Source organism: Gekko japonicus, unplaced genomic scaffold, assembly GCF_001447785.1.
Source record: "Gekko japonicus isolate JY-2015 unplaced genomic scaffold, Gekko_japonicus_V1.1 scaffold674, whole genome shotgun sequence".
NCBI lineage: Eukaryota > Metazoa > Chordata > Lepidosauria > Squamata > Gekkonidae > Gekko > Gekko japonicus.
In genome coordinates, this window is record NW_015172574.1 from 27,835 (window position 1) to 40,873 (window position 13,039).

General features: G+C 48.4%; 1 non-coding gene across 1 annotated transcript; it reads right to left on the reverse strand.

The window, feature by feature from the left end:
- Window positions 1–1,370: 1,370 nt before the first annotated feature.
- TRNAA-AGC lies at window positions 1,371–1,442 on the reverse strand. The gene has a single exon. It is a non-coding gene; the product is annotated as a tRNA-Ala (tRNA).
- Between the last annotated feature and the right edge of the window lie 11,597 nt (window positions 1,443–13,039).

A 13,039-nucleotide genomic window follows, 5' to 3' on the forward strand; every position in this document is an offset into this window, starting at 1 on the left:
CTCCTCCCCCAACTTGGTAGAGAGACTTGGCAGACTTTCTTCGGGTAGAGGGGAAGGGATGCCCTGCCAAGTGTCCTGTAACGTATGAAACATGTGGAGACACTCTCTTCTAAAACATCTTTTTTAAAGAATGCATTCCTTATCTCATGCAAGGACAGAGATGATGTCCTTGAGCATGGATTCCTCAACCTGGAAGCGTTTTTGGAATTGCTAGAACAAGTAGGGGGAGTCACAACATGGCTGTCATGGGTGGGAGGACCAATCAAAACTGGCTGGCATAAAGGTGGAGTCCAATCACAAAGGACTGGGAGGTGCCACAAAATGTTGGGAGGTTCCATATCTAGCATGGTCTTCTGATAGGGACAGATATTTCTGAATGAACATTTCCTGCAGACACTAAGGTGATGCCTCCTGGGCTCTGCTGAATCACTTCATACTTCAATGAAGTAGAATAAAATCAGGGCTGTTTATTTTGAAGAAGAGATGCTTTTGAAGAAGGGAGGAAGAAGCAAGTGAGCTACAGAAAACCACATTGGTGAGTGGACCCCTGCCCTAGGCTTTTAACTGAGTCAGCCAAGGTCAGATGAACCTCACTGAAGGTCGGAAGCACAATGTCTTTCAAGGCCTCCACCTCCCCAACCCAGCATCCCTTCCATCTTGTCTGAGTTCAGTTTCAATTTGTCCATTCTTAGCAGTCAGGCAATGGCTCAAGACCTCTCCCACACAGATGGCTTTAAAAGGGGGTTAGACAGATTCATGGTAGAGAGGTCCATCAGTGGCTACTAGCTGTGGTTACTAAAGGGATCCTCCATCTACAGAGGCAGCAATACCAGTGCTGGCAGGCAGCCTCAGGGAAGGGCCTAAGTGTCTACGCCCTGCTTGACCCTCCAAGGCAACTGGTTGGCCACTGTGTAATTCATGGCCACTTACCCCCTTCCAGCTGGAGAGCTCCTGCTTGCCCCCCCGCCCCCCCCCCCGCTGCTTCTTGAATGAACAGCTGGAAGAAACAGGGAGGGGGAAATGGCATCACGTGATGCCAAGACAGTCATTTCTGGCTAAAAACCTGGAAGTGAGGTCACTGCTGGAAATGACATTCTGCTTATTTTTGATGCTGGAACCCCTTGCCACCAGAGGCTCTAGGCCTGGCAACCCTACGTCTGATCCAGCAGGCTCTACTTATGTTTTTATGTTCTCAAATACCCAACTGATAACAACTAATCTCCAACAGCAACCTTGAACACATGAACATATGAAGCTGCCTTATACTGCCTTGGTCTATCAAGGTCAGTATTGTCTACTCAGACTGGCAGAGGCTCTCCAGGGTCTCAGGCTGAGGTCTTTCACATCACCTCCTACCTGATCCTTTTAACTGGAGGTGCCAGGGATTGAACCTGGGACCTTCTGCATGCTAAGCAGATGCTCTGCCAGTGAGCCACAGCCCCTCCCTGAGTGTAGTCTTCAAGGAATGATTTAAATGAATCCAAAGCCCATTCCCTGATACCTAAAGGCCTCAACAAAACGAACACATGAAGCTGCCTTACACTGAATCAGACATCAAGGTCAGTATCATCTACTCAAGACTGGCCGGGTCTTTCGCGGGTCTCAGGTAGAGGTCTTTCGCATCAGCTATTACCTGGTCCATTTCTACTGGAGATGCCAGGATTGAATCTGTGACCTTCTGCGTGCACAGCAAATGCTCTGCCAGTGAGCCATAACACCCTCTCATATTGAGATAGTGGACAGAGGCACAGTCCACTATATCAACGGCTGCAGATAAGTCCAGCCAGGAGCACCCAAGTGGCATAGCCCTTGTCTATATTCAGATGGAGATCATCGACTAAGGCCACCAGCACCATCTCTGTCCTATAGCGTGGCTTGAATCCAGACTGGAAAAAGTCCAGAGTTGATGAGAAAAGAGCAGTAGTACCTTAAAGACTAACAAAATTTGTGGCAGGGGATGAGCTTTTGTGAGTCACTGCTTTCTTCTTCAGGTACAGGCCAGAGTAAATGAGTTCTCCCAGGAGATAGTATAAGACAGCTTCATGTATTTCTATTTGCGGGGAGCCGGCTAGCTCAGAATCCTCCTGCTCCACACTCCTGCTTCAGCGTTTCTTCTGAATGACAGCATAGGTTCAACTTGTGACTCTTCAGCATGTCAATACAAGGCAGGTTTGCCGGCATTTCATAGCAATTTCATCTACTCTGGTTCTTGCTCTGAGGCCACGGCTTGGAACTGTTTCGTGTGTTCCTAAACCCTGAAGACTGTGTTTCCTGAGTCTCTCAGAAGAACAAACAAAAACAAAACAAAAATCAATCCGTCTGCCAGGACGTGTTTTCCCTGAGCCTCTGTGTCTTACTTTGTTGTCTTGGCAGAGCTTTATCAGTAGGGTTGACAATTTGTGGTTTTAAAAATATCCTGTCCGTGGGAAGAACCAGTAATGGGTTTGGATGTGCCAAGTGGGTGGGGCCCATTCAGTTTTTGTCAGGTCAGTGGGTGGCTTCCATTGGGTCTTGGTGGGTCAAGCGTGTGGTCTGGTAGGTTTGGAAGTGCAATCAATAGTTTTTTTAAAAAAAATTCCCTGGTAGCAGCCTGGATAGCCCAGCCCAGCCTGATCGCATCAAAGCCTGGAAGCTAAGTAGAGTTGGCCATGGTTAGAACTTGGATGGGAGACCACCTAGGAAGTCCAGGGTTGGTACGCAAAGGAAGCCATGGCAAACCACCTCTGCTCATCTCTTGTCTTGAAAACCCCATGATGGGGTGGCCACGAGTCAGTGGCAACTTGATGGTTCACTTTACCCTGTTACAATACCTGATTTATTTAGCACAAAATGAAAGATAGATCGTAGGTAAAATATCTGAGAATCAGCAGCACAGTGGGTTGGATCCAACCAACTTCTCTCTTGATGAAAAAGGGAAGAGGGAGCCCCCTTTGACCATCCCCAAGCCTATGCAGGGGATCATGGGACCTGATTGGACAGAAGCCATGGGGAACGAGGATTGTCGTTAGAAAGGGAATTGGGTGAGAGTGAATGGAAAAGAGGACTGGATCTAACCCTATGTATTAATTATACAATCCAGTCCAAATCTGCTCTCTTGCAAAATATTGATGTGGTACCTAAGAGAGTAACATTAGCAGGAATCAGGCAAGCAAGTGCTTTGTTTCTTCCTAAAGTATGCTGTGGCTACATGGTTGGGGTCTTGGGGAAGCCAGTTGTCTGAATGGGTCCTATGGCCAACATTTGTTAGCCAGGCTTGCGGTATGTATGGATGCAGACCATGCCTGCTTTCCAGGCCAGAACTGGTTTAAAAGTCACTCACAAAGGGAAGTCCCTGGTTCAGAGCTCCATTCCATAGTGAGTTCTCTGTGTGGCCTTAAACAGGCTATTCTCTCTTTGCACCAGTCTCTCCTTTTGCAGTCTGGGCTCAATTCATACTGGCTGTCCTTACAGGGCCATTGTAAGGGTAAACACTTGAAGGCACAATATAACATGTGAGGTATTTTTAGAATTAGGGTAGAGATATATGCAAAACATGCTGAGGGTATGAACAGTGTGGAAATATTCAGGGCTGCCGAGTTAAATATTTCTCTTGAATAAGAACCGTTTGTTTCATAGTGAATTATTTAAATAGGGACTGGTGCTTTTCCCCACCTGAGTGCTTTGTTCCATCTCTGCAGCCGAGCCTATGAAAATAGGCCACTCAGTTACACTCCTGTAAGCCTCATATTTCTTATCTCTTTCACAACATTTAAAAAGGGAGGGGGGACCCAGCAACAGGGACTTAGTGGTTAACGCGGCAGGAGAACATTTTCTTTTCAAAAACTGTTTTTGCTGGTTTATTGTTACATTACTTAGCTGCCAAGAATTACTCCAGTTCATATTTAGCTTAGTTTTCCATCCCCCTGACATACAAAAACAGAGTAAAAGCTATGGCTTGTATTCAATTTTTCCCTTTAAAACAAGATTTGGATTCTCAGGGTTGCAAACCTGGCAACTGGCAGGAGGGTAAGGGCAGGGACACAAGGGGTATGTATGTGTGTATGAGGTTGGCAACATCATTACATCTCTTCTGGGTAAATTTCAGAAATTACAAAGAGTATTTGTAATTTCTAAACTCTAGGGTAAACACCAAAAACTCTAGGGTAAAACCATAGAACTACGATTCCTAGAGCTACCTTGTGTAGTGGTTAAATGTAGTGGTTAGGAGCACAGACTCTCATCTGGGAGAACCGGATTTGATTCCCCACTCCTCCACATGCAGCTGCTGGTGTGTCCTTGGGTCAGTCACAAGTTATTTCAGAGCTGTTCTCTCAGAGTTGTTCTCTCAAAAGTAGGGGTCATTTCGTAGAAAAAGAGCTGCAGGAGTTCATTAGCATAATGTATGCTAATGAGCTACTAGGCTATTAACATAATAGCTCATTAGCATATGCCACACACCCTGACATCACCGGAAGTGATGTCAGATGGGGAAGCAAAAGGGGGGGGAGGCATCTTCAAAAGCCTCCCCTTCCCTTCCCCAGCCGGCCTGCGGTGTGTGTGGGGGAAGCGAAGAGAGAAGGGGTTTAAAGTTTAAACCCCTTCTCACTAGAGTTGGGCCACAGAAGGAGGAAAGAGGGAAGGAAAGAGAGAGAGAGTAGAGAGAAGGAAGGAAAGAGGGGGAAATAGAGAAGGAAAAAAGGAAGGAAAGAGGGGATAAAAAGAGAGAAGGAAAGAGGAAAAGAAATAGAAGGAAAGAAGAAGGGAAAGAAAGAAAGAGAAGGGAAGAAAGGAGGAAAAGAGGAAAAGGAGAGAACAAAGGAGGGAAAGAAAGAAAGAGAGACGTGAAGAAGGAGGGGAAGAGGAAAAGGAGAGAACAAAGAAAAAAGGAGAGAAGGAGAGAACCTTCCCCAGGCCGCAGAGCTCCAATGCGGGCCCGGGGAGGCCGGCGAGGGGCCTCTTCAGGCCTCCCACAGCCAGAGCGCTTCGGCACAGGGAGCTGGGGACAGGGCTTTACGCTGCTGCCATTTTTGCCAACTCCTGGGCTGCTGAAGCAGTGCTCCAGCACACTCCAGCCCCAAATGATCCCTGTTCAGAACTATGCTTCAGTTCTTTCTGGTAGTTCCAGGGTCTGTTCAGATGGCTCTTTAGATCTGCACCAGGCACAAGTGCCTGGCAGATTTAAAGGTAATGTCCAGACACAAACATCTGGGAAATGTCCCTGTTCTGTGGGCATCCAGTTTTGCCGAGCTTTGGAGCCATACTTAAAAAATACCACTTGAAATCTGCAGTTTTCTGATCCCGACGGGACAACCGTGGACTTTCACCTGTCTGATCATTCCACCAGTGCGCAATCCTCCCGTCGGGGTGGTCTGACATCAGACCATCCCGAGCGGGTGCGATTTTTAAAAAATCACTACTCAATATGTGCTTAAACGCATTTAAAAACGAGGCTGCGGAACCCCAATTCAGCACCACAAACACTTCAATGTTATGAATGACCCGTGAGTTTAAGGACGGCCGGTTAATGGGATGGGAGCTGGAGGGAGGATGGGTCTTTTGACATGCAAAATAGTCCCTCCAGTGTGCATGATCTCAATGGCAAGGGGGATGGCCGGGACTCGTTTAGTCCAGCCCTGCAACCGTGAATCAGAACAGAAAACGAAAGAAGAACTTGGTCGTGCTTGGGCTGTCCTGTTGGTTGAAATTATGGCTACACATCCCTAACGCGGTGCTTTGAACGTTTGATGCCACGCACAAAGACGTGTGATCATGCCTATGCGCATGTGCAAAAAGTTTAAAAAAAACCCCACTGCATGCGCCTCCTTCAGTAGACGCCGTCTAGACATTCCACAGCAGAAGCAGTGCATGGTAAGGCGATTCCCCCGGGGGATGTCTGGTCATGCGAGGACAGATTAAAAAGATCAGGATCAAGTTTGAGCCAGAATAATGGCAGGATTAGCTGCCCGTCTGAACGCACCCCCAGATGCATTGTTCACTGAATGCCCCATTTTGTCGATTGTACTGACTGAATATGTGCAGTCCTCCTGGAGTCCCTGCGAGAAAGGTGGGCCAAAAATAATGTAAATAATTAAGAATAATCGATATAATTTATACTTGACGTTAAATAAAGTAGAAAAGCAGGAGTATGTAGATGTTATAAAGCAAAGCTAGTTTGACACGATAACCAATCAAAGAGAAATCGATCCATTCAAAGTGGGTGGGAACCAAACCTAACTAGAGGAGGATTGGGGAGGCAATACTATCTGAGAAAAGCTCTTTGCCCTTCACCTGACATTTTCCTTCCCCTGACATCCTCCCTCTATAGGAAGGACTAGCTACTGGTGATGGCTGTGGGCAACTGTACATGTGTCTTATCTGGGGCCTGGGCATCTCCAGTATGGGGGGGGGAGCATGACAGGAAGTGTTGTGTTGACCCCTTCTAGTGAGACCTGAGTGTTTTGCACCCTAAAAGCCTTTGGCATTCATAAATTAGAGGTCTGAATGAAATCTATTCTGTTTGATATTAAGGCAGGGTCTCTTGATTAAGGCAGGGATTTCTTTAGGCCTTTTGAGAGGAAGTAGCCTGACTACCTTACTGCTCCAGGAGAACATTCATCAGTGCTCTTTTGTTTGGCCTTCCAGCACTCCTCAGACCCATGGCTGTAAGCAATGACCCATATTTGCAGGACGATCACCAGAGCTCTTAGAATCTCACTCACAACACAGCTTCCTATTCTGTATCTTGAAAGGGTCTTGCTGGCCAGGTACCTGCTTCCCTTCCAATTTTTCCTCTTCAAGGATTTATTGTGTCAAACTGGGACCTGTTTATACAACAGACTCAAATGATTCCTTTTTGTCCCGGGACTTGTGTTCTAGTTCTTCATGTGTTCAGCACATGACAGACCTGACACAAGGACTAATTTGGGCAAGAGCAGCACTCCCACCTAAGGCCATCGCTCAGTGGCGCTTTTCCAGATGACCAAATGTCCAATTCCCCTGCTCCTAACTAGTGAAGATGGGCAAAGAAGGAATACCATAAAGTTAGATTTAATCAAGTTAGATGCAGTGTGAAACAGGATAAGCAGAACTTATTCCAATCTGCAAAGGCTTGGTCATGCTGAGCTACTTTCAACAGACCGGCAACTTTCTTTTAAAAACATAATGGAAACCAGGATTCCCAGGATTCTGAAAGTCACATCAAATTGTAAAAAGCAAGATTATTATCTTATTGTACATGTAGTTACAACTGCTAGAATATCATGTGCCAAATATTGGAGAAGAAAGGAGATACCTTCCAAAGAAGAAATAATAAACAAACTACTCGAAACTGCTGAAACGAACAAATTAACTTTAATTTTGAAAGGATATAAGGAGGAAAACTTCGAAAACACATGGTCAAGACTTTACAGTTGGATTGAAGAATGCGTTAAATGAAATGTGAACACAACTGAAATAGAGGACAATGAGAACATCTATATTAAACTGTGCAAAGTGTATATTTAACACTATAAGCTGTAGAATTATACTTTTATTGAGCAATGGATGGACAACTTAATAGTTAACTCAAAGAGTTGGAGATTCTCCCATTGAATGTTTGTATGTGCTATTATTTGTTTTTCTTGTTTGTCTTTGTCTGTTTGTTATAAATATAGAAATATTTATCATGCGGAAATATACAATTCTGCACTTGTGTTTTGGAATCATGGATGTTGAGATGGGCCTTGCCGGTAGGTATAGGAACTTTGGCTGGCCCCAGCCTCAACAATAATGTGCTAGGGAAAAGTTCATAGATTTTAGATGAGCTGGCTGCATTTTGTGTTCTTTGCCACCCACAAAGCTTCACACAGGACACAATTGCAGTATATTTCTTGTACAATCATCTTTCATTTCCACTAGCGTTTGTGCACGAGAGTATCCTTGGGGATGGCACTCATGCCTGGTTATTCTGCAGTGCCTACCCCTTATCCGGTTTCTGCAAAAAGAGAGCCCCAAGATAACCAGGGGCTTTTAATCAACCCTGCTCATAGGACCTCTTACTTTAGTTTGACACTTTAATCCCGACTCTAAGGGGAGAGGTAAAATAAGGAGAAAGCAGGGCGGAAAGCAAAACACAACGGTTGCCAACCATCTGGTGTTTCATCTGCCTATTTTTTATTTTTAACTTGGATTCAGTACCAGGTATTGTACTTAATAACATATTCCCCAACGTTTCCTACGTGAGACTGAGAACTGAGATTTTCTATGGAGGCCCTTTTTCAGGGTAGCCCCACCATCACAGCTGTAGTGGATGGTGAAGCGAGGCAGGGACTATTCTGTGGTGGCACCTAGGCTGAAGAAATCCCTCCACACAGCTGTTTGCTTGGTGCAGGAAGAACTTAGTTTCAGGCGCTGGGGTAAAATGTTCAGCCATATTGGGGGGTGTGTTTTTTAGTTCCATTTAATGTATGTGGAACACTGATCTTCATCTCTTTTAACTGCCTTTAATGCTTGATGCCTTGATACTTTTTAATGATTATGTTAGAAGTTTTGTGTTAATTACGGACTTTATTAGGCTGGGTAGACTGTGCCTGCATGCCTAGCTGCCTGGAAGACTGGCTGGCTTGGGGTCCCAGATTCCAAGCCCCTCATTGCTGTCCCAACCACCTACTAACTGTGGTACCATTTTGTCAGCTAGCTGCCATAGAAGACTGGGAGGCCGGTGGTTTCCCCCCCCCCCCTCTCCCCTGGCATCTGCGCATGCCCTATCCTCCCTGTGTATGATCTTGTCTCATGCATTCTTGTCTGTAAACGCTAGGCAACGCTTATCTGCAAGGTTAACAGGTGTGTGGGGGAGCTGCTTTGCCAAATGTATAATGAACTGCACCGTGTGAAGCTGTAATTGTTTAGGTTTTAAGGAACGTTGCTTCTCAGGCTTTTGAGCGCGTAACCTGGAGTCTGCCCGCTCGGCGGGAATGGAGATTATTGGTTATTACCCGGTTTGAATGTCTTACATTATTCCTTGCCCACCCTGACCCAGGCATTCTGGACAGTGAACTTGTTCCTGCTCTATCATAGCTTTAATAAAATACTACTTTACCTAAATGTGTATTGGATTAATAGCTGTGGGGGACCGGACACATTTCCACTGGTCAACACCCCAGACGCCCCCACGGAGGCCAGTTGGGAAGCCCTTGGCAAGGGCTCAGCAAGGCAGCCCAGAGGCAGGAGACCTAAGCCACCTCAGCCCCTTAAAGCCAGTGAGGCTGACAGCTGAGGGGATAGCCCAGACAGGGCACACCTGGTTGGGGGTGGGACCAAGGTGGGAGGAGTCACTTGAGAGCTTGAAGGAGCAGAGACAGAGAGGGTTGTGGCTACACAGGCCTGGCCATGGCTGCTGGCCAACAGCCATTTTAGGGCTTCTTCGGCTTGGCACAAAGAATAGAGGGCCAGATAACTGTCAGAGGCAGCAAGGAATGGTAGAGACGCAATGTGGCTGTTTGTATCCCTGCATTGAATCAAGATGGGGGACAGCACCATCTGGCATCATCTCGTCAGATCTCTGAAGCTAAGTAGGGTCCGCCCTGATTAATACTTGGATGGGACCAGTGTTCCCTCTAAGCTAAGTGAGTGTGAGCTAGCTCACAGTTTTGTAGCCTCAGGCTCACACATCTTTGTCTTGGCTCAAGAAGGATGGCTCCAGAGCAAACTAATGTAAGCAGTAGCCAAATCACTCACTCACAACTTTAGTGCCGGTAGCTCACAAAGTAGAATTTCCGCTCACAAGACTCCGCAGCTTAGAGGGAGCATTGGATGGGAGACCACCAAGGAAGTCCAGGGTTGCTGCACAGAGGCAGGCAGTGGCGAACCACCTCTGAACATCTCTTGCCTAGAGAACCCTACTGGATCACCATAAGACAGCTGTGACTTGATGGCAAGAAACAAACAAAATGGTTCTACAGTCAGTAGTCTCAAAGCCCTGTCTGTGGAGCTCCAGGCCTATAATTTACCCCTTTCTCCTATCAGAAGCGACCTTGGGCATTAGGCTAAGAGGTGAGGTGTACACTGTTTAAACGAATGCATTTTCAGAAAAGAGGGAAATGGTTGTGCGCTGAACTGTCCTGTTCTCGGCCCCAGGATCACTGCCTGATTGCCGTTCCCGGTCTGAACATTCTGTTAGCCTAAGAGCAGCCCTGCTGGATCAGACCGATGGCCCATCTAGTTGGGCATTTTGTTTCCTGCAGTCGCCAGTCAAGTGGTCCTCTCTGACTCATCACTCGAGGCTCGCTGATGCTTGCTGCGTTTATTTATCTTGCCATAGCCTTCCCTGGCGGCCAAAACAGGCATGATGGTCAACTGACCAGAAGAATTCTGTTCTTCTTTAGAAAGCTTTGATCTCACAGTAGATCTACTAGTACTTGTACTTATCACAGAATATCTGCAACTCAAACACATTCAGCAACATGACTGTCTAGATAGTTAGGAGGGTGGGGATGGAAGGAACTCTGGGGTACCTATGCACATTTCCTAAAAAAAATAGGGGAAATATTTTGCCAGGGACAGATACTAGAAGAAATGGGCTATTCTTAAGTAAACACCGGTGGCATATATATTTATTTACTTCATTTATACTCCCACCTTCCTCCCCAATAGGGACCCAAAGCAGCTTACAGCTTTCTCTTCTCCTCCATTTTTATTCTCACAAAACCAACCCTCTAAAGTAGATCAGGCTGAATGTGTGTGACTGGCCCAAGGTCACTCAGCAAGCTACCATGGCAGAGTAGGGATTCAAACCGGGGTCTCCTAGATCCTAACCTGACACTCTAGCCACTAGGCGACACTGGCTTTTGGCAGGAGGAAAGAACATTAAAAGCTTTCTCTATTGATCTCCCCTCCCCCTGTCAGCAAGCTGCCAATGTTTTTTCCCCCCTTTCTTCATGTATGCGCTTTCGCTTTCATATGTAGACCTGTTGATGCGCTTAATTGCTTAGCTGCTGGAACATCCATATCTCTCAAGGCCACAGGTGGTTGCTGCTGGATAGTTGCTTGGGTGATCTCACGAAGAACCGTGCGAAGGAGATTGCTTATGCCGCCTAGAAGCGTTTGCTCCCAGGCCCGATGGCACGCACGGGAACTCCCGCAATTGGGCCTCAGTTGTTTGAATGTACTATAACATGCCATGCTCGACGCTTGTTCCCCATTCCTAACAGTACTCATGTACCTGCACCTATAGCTTCAAATAAAGTAAAACCTTCCTGCAAAAGTGTACTTCATTGATGCTGTGGGGAAGCCCAGGCCTGTCCCAACAACCACTAGCGCCTCCCCCCAAGTTCCATGAAAACCCATCAGGCTCTGCCTTGCCCCACAAAACCGCCCAGCTCTACTCTCAAAACAGCACCCGCTTCCCAGATTTATTTTTTAAATCAAAAGCTCTGATGATGCCATCTTGTACTGAGTCACTCCGGCCCTGGTCACATGGGCCGGATATCGCGAGGGGGAACCGTGGCTAAATGCCCTGGAGGAAACTAACGCGTGGCTGCCCGAGCACACGTCCTGGTCGAGGTCCCGTGGTTCGGGGGAAATGCCAATCAGACAGGTATCCTGCAGCGCGGCACAGAAGCCACGCCGCGTGATTGCACTGGCAATCGCTCTTTGTGCGCATGCGCTGTTGGGCACTGTTGCGCAACCTGTGGAGACGAACAGCAGCGGGCACCGGATGCCATGTAAGTCCACCGGGAACGCGATCAGACGCCCGCCCTTGGCCCGCGGTTTCAGGAAACTAGTACCTTGTAGGTACTTTTTTTTAACTCCGCACCTTCAGCGGGGAGCCACGGGTTCGCCACGGGAGCACTGCGCTTCCCAGATGTTGGGGTGAGATCATGCCCGGAAAATCCGTGGGACTCCCGTGCCTCTCCTACGGCAACTTTGCCGTGTGACCGGGGCCTCCATTGGTCTATCAAGACTGGTCTTGTCTGCTCTGACTGGCAGTAGCTCTCCAGGATCTTGGGCAGAAGGCTTTCACACACCCCAGGGCCCGATCCTTTCCCCCGGAGATGGGAGGTCCCTGCATGCCAAGGAGATGCTCTGCCACTGAGCCAAAGCCCCCTCCTCAAGAGAGTTTTGAACGAGGGAGGCTGCCTTATACTGAGTCAGACTTTTCACCCATGTCTACTCTGACCAGCAGGGGTTTTATCCAGGGTCTGAGTTTGAGCTCTTTCACATCACTTCCTACTGAACTGAACCCCTTATCACCAGAGGTGCTGATAGGGTTGCCAGCTCCAGGTTGGGAAATACCTGGAGATTTTGGGGCTGGAGCCTGAGAAGGGCGGGGTTTGCGGAGGGGAGGGACTTCAAGCGGGTATAAGGCCACAGGGTCTACCTTCCAAAGTGGCCATTTCCTCCAGGTGTCTGGAGATCAGCTGCAATCGCAGGAGACCTCCAGCCGCCACCTGGAGGTTGCCAACCCTAGTACCGAACCAGGAGATGCCAAGCAGATTCTCTACCCCTACTAAGCTCCTACCTATGACCCCAGGGAGGCAGGAGGCATGGAAGCAAGGCCTCGGGCGCCGGGGCCCCCCCCCCCCCCCCCACCCTCTCAGCTGACCTCCTCGAAGCCCCTGCAGCAAGGGGTGCAGGAAATCACTAAATACCCGGGGGGAGGGGCTAAACCCGGGTTAAATCCTCCCCCCTCCGTCTTGCCTGTGGGGGTCCGAGGGAGTGGAAGCTGAGCTGCATTCCAGCAACAGCAATTCGGGGCGGGGGGGGCTGTGGGGGGCTGAGAACGATCATCCTTGGTTTTTTTTGGTGGGGGGCTGAGAACGATCATCCGCTCTCTCGACACCCCCCGGTATTTTTTTTCCTTGCCAAAGCCACACAGCAGCGGTAGCGCCCAGGGGTGGTCATCGAGCATGCGCGGGCGGCGGCCGCAGACGTCATCGAGGCAGGCACAGCCCGCCCGCCCGCCTGCCTCGCTCGCTGGCTCGCCCGCCCGGGAAGGGAAGCGCACGGCGCTGGCGCACTTTCCCTCCCGCCCTGCCTGCCTGCCTGCCTGCCTGGCTCTCGCGCTCCTCCTCGTCGCCCCCCT